We start from the raw sequence: 6,783 nt of genomic DNA, 5'->3' as shown, positions 1-6,783 counted from the left end.
GGGCGGGGCCTCGGAAGGGGCGGGGCCGGAGGTGGGCGGGCGGGGAAGCCAAAGGCTGCAGGGGCGGGGAAGGAGCGGGGAGGGGGAAGGGCGGTAGAGAGCGGGGAAAATAAGGGGGGTGTGGGGGGCGGGGAGAGGGAGCCTGTGGGCGTCGAGGAGCGGGGACTGTGTATGTTCAGGGAGTGGCAGTGACAATGTGACTTTTTGTGGGGTGTAGCTGTGGAGCCCCCAGGTGTATGCCTCGTGAAGCTGTGTGCGGGTGACCAAGCCCTCATGGAACTGGGGCATTTAATGGGGGGCCTTGAGCCTTGGCCCCCAGGGCCTCCCTCTGAGCACTCACTGCCGAAGTCGCTCAAGGACTGGCAGGTGTGTCTGGAGTTGGAGTTGGGGTGGGTAAAGGGGCATCCAGGAGAGTCCTGTGTGAGTGTGGGTGGACGGCTGTCAGGATGCCTGTAGCTGTCGGAGTGTGTCTGTGTCTGGAGAGGGGAGATGCAGTCAGGCACCATCCTAATTCCTAGGGCCTCAGCGCCCTAATGGTCCTTGCTAGGTCTGTTCCATTATGGTCACACTGTTCCCGGTAGGGGCCTTTGGTCACAGACAGGGCTCTGAGTCAGGCCTCCACCTTATATACTCAGGAGGCTGCACCAGGGCAGTCTGAACCCAGGCATGGCCCCTTTAGGATCAGGTGCAATTCCCCCATATGAAACCCACAGCTGTAGGGGGGGTTTAATTGGTTGTGGGCCACTTGGCATGCTGGACAGCTGCTGGCCGGCTGGAGGGAGGTCACGCATAGGGCCAGGGTCGCGTGCTAGATAGGGCCATGTGGAGTCACGGGTAGACCTGGGCTTTGCAATCCGATGTACCTGGGTCTGAACCTCAGCTCTGCCACTTACGAGCAGTCCTCTTGGTCAGTTCACATCATCTTTCTAAGCCTCAGTTCTTCAGCTACAAAATGGGGTAAGGAACACTTACCTTTCAGAGTTATTGTGATGATTAAACCAGCAACGTTTGCGCGGGCCCCGGGCCACGGTAGGTGCCCATCGAGAGCTGAGGCTGTGGAGGGGGGGTGAGGAGCTCAGGCTCCAGAGCCAGTGTGCATGGGCTTCAATCCCAGCTCTGCCACCCACTGACCGCATGTCATTAAGCTTCTGTGTGCCTCAGTCTCCTCGTCTGTGAAATGGGGATAATAGTAATGCCCGAGTCATGGTTTGTTGAGAGGATGAACTATGTACAGTCCTCCGTGTCACCACAGCATGTAACACACAGAGTGCAATGCGTGCCTGACAAATGGTGACACAGCCAAGGAGACCCGCACCGTGGTGCCCTGAGGCTGCCAGTTGGTCAGAAATGGAGATGCAGAAGGCCGACTGAGGATGAGGGGGAGGGGCTAGGAGCACCCGAGGGACAAAAGCCCTGCCTGGCAGTCTCTTTCCTGCCAGTTTTCTCTGAATCCGTTTCTGCCCCCTCAGGGACCAGATAGGAACCAGAGACAGGCAGGGAGAGGTAACATATCCAGTTTGGGTTCACACAGCAAGTCACCGGAGAGGCCAGAGCTGGCCCTCTGGGCCATCTGCACCCCTGGCCAATGCTGCATCCTGCCATCTCCCTAAGTCACACGTTAATAAATGTCTAACCCACAGATGCTTATCTGCACTGCAGGGCCACCTCAGGGACAATTTCTGAAATACTTCAAACATTGACACAACGAGGTGTTTTCTGTCTTCAGCAAGGCCCTGGGGGGGGGCAACACAGCCAGGTGGCTCCAAACTCTGTTACTCAATGGTGACACCTGAACGCAGCTCCTCCCACGCACCGGGACCGGTGAGGACACTGGGTAAGCCTGTCCACCGGTGGCGGGAGGGGCCGTGACACATTAATGGGCCCCCTCCCCTAAGGCAGAGCGCCCAGCTGTGCTCAATACGGCTCCTGGACAGCAGGTGTGAGCCGGAGGGAGAACCAGCTGAAGGTCCATGAGGAGGGAGCATGAAGCAATAGGGAGAGAAAGGATCTGAGCCAGAGAGGGGTTCACTGGTCATGGAATGAGTCGCTCACGTTGATGGAGCTCTTACTAAGTTCCAGGCACTGGACATGGTGACTCACAAATTTAAATGTCTCGACAACCTGTGAGTTGTGCTGTTACTCTGCCCACTTCACAGATAAGGAAACTGAGGGCAAGCATGGTGAAGTGCGGGGAGCCTGGCTGGCTCGATCAGTGGGGCGTGCGACTCTTGGTCTCGATGTTGTGGGTTTGAGCCCTACATTGGGTAGAGATTACTTAAAAACAAAATCTTAAAAAAAAAAAGAGTGCTGAAGTTATTTGCTTAAGGTCATACAGCTACTAGGAGGCAGAGCTTGGATTCGAGCCCCAGCACCCCAACTCCAGACCCAGCACCCTGACTCCAGATCCAGGCTCTTAACCACTGTGCAAGCCTGTGGGAGTGGACAGGGTGTCTTAATCCGCTAGGGCTGCAATAACAAAAAGTCATATATTGGATGGCTTTTTTTTTTTTAAAGATTTTTTAAAAATTTGACATAGAGCGAGAGAACACAAGTAGGCAGAGTGGCAGGCAGAGGGAGAGGGAGAAGCAGGCTCCCGCAGAGTAGGGAGCCCGAGGCAGGGCTCGATCCCAGCACCCTGGGATCATGACCCAAGCCAAAGGCAGATGCTTAACAGCTGAGCCACCCAGACACCCCCACTGGGTGGCTTAAACAACAAACATTTATTTAACACAGCTCTGGAGGCTGGAAGCTCAAGGTCAAGGCACAGGCAGACTTGCTGTCTGGTGAGGACTTCCTAATTCATAGACGGCTGTCTTCTTGCTGTGTCCTCACGGGGTGGAAGAGGCAAGGGAGCTCTCTGGGGTCTTTCTTAAAAGGACACTAATCCCACTCTTGAGGGCCCCACTCTCACGGCCTCAGCTCCTAAAACCATCACACTGAACATGAGGATTTCAAAATATGAACGGGGTGGGGGGACCCAAACATTTGGTCTCTAACAGAAGGTAAAGGGTACAAAGAGCTACAACTAAGGTATTGGCTTAGGGGCCTCTTGGAGATGGCTGTCACTTTGTCACTTGGATGGTTATCCAGGAGGAGGTGCAGGGCTTGGGGAGGCCGAGTCCAGCCTGGCAAGGAATGAGCTCAGGATGCCGAGGAGATGTTCCAAATTTCCAGTGGAAGAGCCCGGGAGGGAGGTGGGGTCCGAAGGGCAGGGGCAGGTGGAGGCTGGCGCCCTAGTTCCAGAGTCAGCAGCATGGAATGGGCAGCTTAGGAGACGCTGGGCCACTGAGAGCAGGGCCCTAGTTCTGGCAGGAGATAGTGACTCAGAGCACACAGAAGTTCAAAATGACAGCATGAAAAGGAGTTTTTGTCGGGCTTTTCTAATTTCACTTTAACATATAATTTCACATTTCCGTTGAATCCATTTGGAACATTTTGCGTACATGGTCTGAGGGGTGTGCACCTGAACGGTCTCGATGGCTAGCCAGTTGTTCAAGCACTATTTTTTTTTTTAGATTTTTTTTTAATTTATTTATAAGACAGAGATAGAGACAGCCAGCGAGAGAGGGAACACAAGCAGGGGGAGTGGGAGAGGAAGAAGCAGGCTCACAGGAGAGGAGCCTGACGTGGCTCGATCCCATAACGCCGGGATCACGCCCTGAGCCGAAGGCAGACGCTTAACCGCTCTGCCACCCAGGCGCCCCTCAAGCACTATTTTTAAATGAATGTTTTCTTTAACTTTGGAATGATTCATAAATGCACAAGATGCAAATTCTCAAAGGCACACAAGGGTATAAGGTGGAATTGTTTCTCTTCTCCCTGGTCCCTCCACTCACATCCTCTCCCCCAAAGCAGTCACGTCTTTCCAGTGGGCTTTAATATCTACCAGAATATGCGTATCCTTTCACGGAAATGCCAGCATGTACACACACTTTGCGTCACCCGGTTTTTTACTGAACAGTGTAGCTCGGGGACCATTCCACAACAGTACACGTCATTCTTTTTATGGATGCAGAGTATTGCACTGTAGGAGTGAACCATCAACTCTGGACAGTTCCCTATTAAAGGACATTTAGATTGTTTCCCCATCTTTTACTATGACGGGGCCCCAGTGAAGAGCCTTTGGCAGATGTCATTGTGCGCAGGTGTAAATGCAGCTGTAGGATAAATTCCTAGAAGCAAAATTGCTGGTCAGAAAATATATGCACTAGAAATTTTGACGGATTCTGATAAAATGCTTTTTCACAGTTGTTCGACATATACTCCTACCAGTAATGTATGAAAGCACCTGTTTCTCCAGTGTGTTATTTTTTAAAATGATGCTTATTGTAATTTAGTTATTTATTTTAAATATTTTATTTATTTATTTATTTATTTATTTATTTGAGATAGAGAGAGAGTACAAGCAGGGGGAGCCTCAGGCAGAGGGAGAAGCAGCCTCCCCACTGAGCAGGGAGCCCTACTTGGAGCTCGATCCCAGGACCCTGGGATCAGGGCCTGAGCCGAAGGCAGACGCTTAACTGGCTGAGCCACCCAGGAGCCCTGCAGGGGATCTTTTTCATATTGGGTTTAGTTTAGTTTAGTTTAGTTTTTTAACTGTATCTCATGCTTTCTAGGCCTGATAACCTTTATGTTTTTGTTTTTTTTTTACTGAAATTTTGATCCATCTTTATTTTCAGATAGGTAGCAAGTTGCTCAACACTTTTAATGAAGCGATCCATCTTTTCCCCACTCTCGTATTCTAAATTTGCGTCTATTATAAGGGGCCATTTCTGAACTGCATATCCCGTTCGGTTCAGCTCTCTAGCTGGTCTTATGCGGTCGCACGCGAGGTCATATAGGCTGTTGCTCTGTGGTTATTTGTTATGTGGCAGTACACTAATATAGGTGAGGAAGCATCTTAGGCCCCTTAGGGCCCCTTTACAAGCAGAGTTAGGTGCTTGCGGCCTGTTTCATTTCCGAGGCTTTGTGAGAACAGGGCTGGCTCAGAATATCTGCCTCAACCACATACTAGCCAGATGGCATCAGGCAAAGCACTTCTGACAGATCCTTCGTTTCCAAACCACAGAATGGGGGGACCAATCACTGGATGTCATGGTGGTCAGTGTGCCCTGAGCCCAGGGCCAGAGCCTGGGAAGTACACAGGAAATGTTGACTGAACGGGATCGACATTGATCTCACCTCTTTGATCAGCGGAAGATAATGAGCCCAAGTCATGCCCATGTCCATGTCAGGCACTGCCTGCCTCCCTGGCTTCACCCCCCACAGCTATGGCAAGTTGCCCCCTACAACCTCCTCCCTGCTCTAGGTCCTGGACCCCTCCTGCCCTTGGTCAGGGGGTGTAGAGGACTCAGGGGTCTTGGATTAGGTCAGCCTAGCTGAGGGGTCTGCTCAGCCCTTGGGATCTTTTCTAGCCATCTGGCTACCCCATCTCTAAGATGTGCCTCCACTCCAACTTCTGGAATCTTGAACCCTGAACCTGAGCCAACCTAGTAACCCTCCTGAGCCCCAACCAGCTGTCCTGGGGGCCTGCCTGACTCTTTTCTCCTCTGTTCCTCCCAGCCCTGGCTACAGTCCAGCCTTGGTCCCCTGGATTGGGGTCCCGCTGCAGCACCCCGGGGCTGACCTTGCAACCTAGCCCCTCCCTCCACCCCCTCAGGCATACAGTGCCTCAGCCTGGGCATGCATCCCGCAGACACCTGAAGATGGAACCGCTGCGGAGCCGCTGCGGGCTGTGAGAGGCAACACATAGAAAAGTGCCCACAGGTAGGGGGCGCAATGCAGGTGCCCATAAATGCTGGTCAGATCTCTGATTCAGAGCTATGTGCTGCCAGCTGTTCATGCAACAAATGATTGGTAATATTATCCAGTATGTTATTAAAGCTAACACTTACTGTGTGCCGACGGTGTGTCTGCGGCTGTCCTTCATGTCACCGCATGTAGTCTTCACAGCGGCTCTCTGTGGTGCGTGCTCTTAGTATTCCCATTTTGCAGATGAGGAAACTGAGGCCCAGAAAGGTTAAGAAACTTGCCCGAGGTCTCACAGCTAGTAAATGGCTGAGCTGATATTTAAACCTAAGTATTGATTACTCTCGAGCCTGGGGACGGTGGCCACCATAGACGGGGCTGAGCAGGGGGCGCCGCTCTGAGCTGCATCCCCAGCCACAGCCCAGGCCTTGACCTCTGTGCTCTCTGCACCCCCCCCAAGTGCCCGCACGCCTGCCAGCACCAAGACCCCCAGACTCAAAATGGAGATAGCAGGGAAGTACTTGGTGACTTGAGATAGGTGCTTAGCTGCCAGCCCAGCTCAAAGCTTCAGAGCACCCCACAGAGTCCCGGAACCCCTCAATTTGTGGGTGGGCGAGGCGCAGGAAAGACTCCTTCTTGTTCCCTGCACTGACCCCCCTGAAACCCTCGCCTCCCTTCAGGAACCCAGGGGCCCCATTTTCTCAGGAAAAAGCCTAAAATCAGTCATGCACACTCTAGTAAAAGGAACCCGGTTTTCCTATGGGTACCCACATCTCATTCTAGACTCCAAACTGGCTTCATTTGAAATGGAAATCTCCTTGAAATGTCTTGAGTACATCATAAATCTTAGACAAGGCTATCACTCCACACAGAGAAAAGGTGAAGGCAGTTCAACTGCCCAAACCAGAGGCTCTGCAAACAGGGCCTCGAATGGCGTATGCAAGTGTGAGTAGCTCCTATGAAGCCTCAACAAGACCCTGCTTCTCTCTGAGCCCCGATTTTTCATCTGAGCGTATGCACTAGAGCAGGGATCGG

This window comes from Ailuropoda melanoleuca, chromosome 7 (genome assembly GCF_002007445.2).
Source record: "Ailuropoda melanoleuca isolate Jingjing chromosome 7, ASM200744v2, whole genome shotgun sequence".
Classification (NCBI taxonomy): domain Eukaryota; kingdom Metazoa; phylum Chordata; class Mammalia; order Carnivora; family Ursidae; genus Ailuropoda; species Ailuropoda melanoleuca.
The sequence above is the reverse complement of the archived record's forward strand: the minus strand, read 5'-3'. Positions refer to the sequence as shown.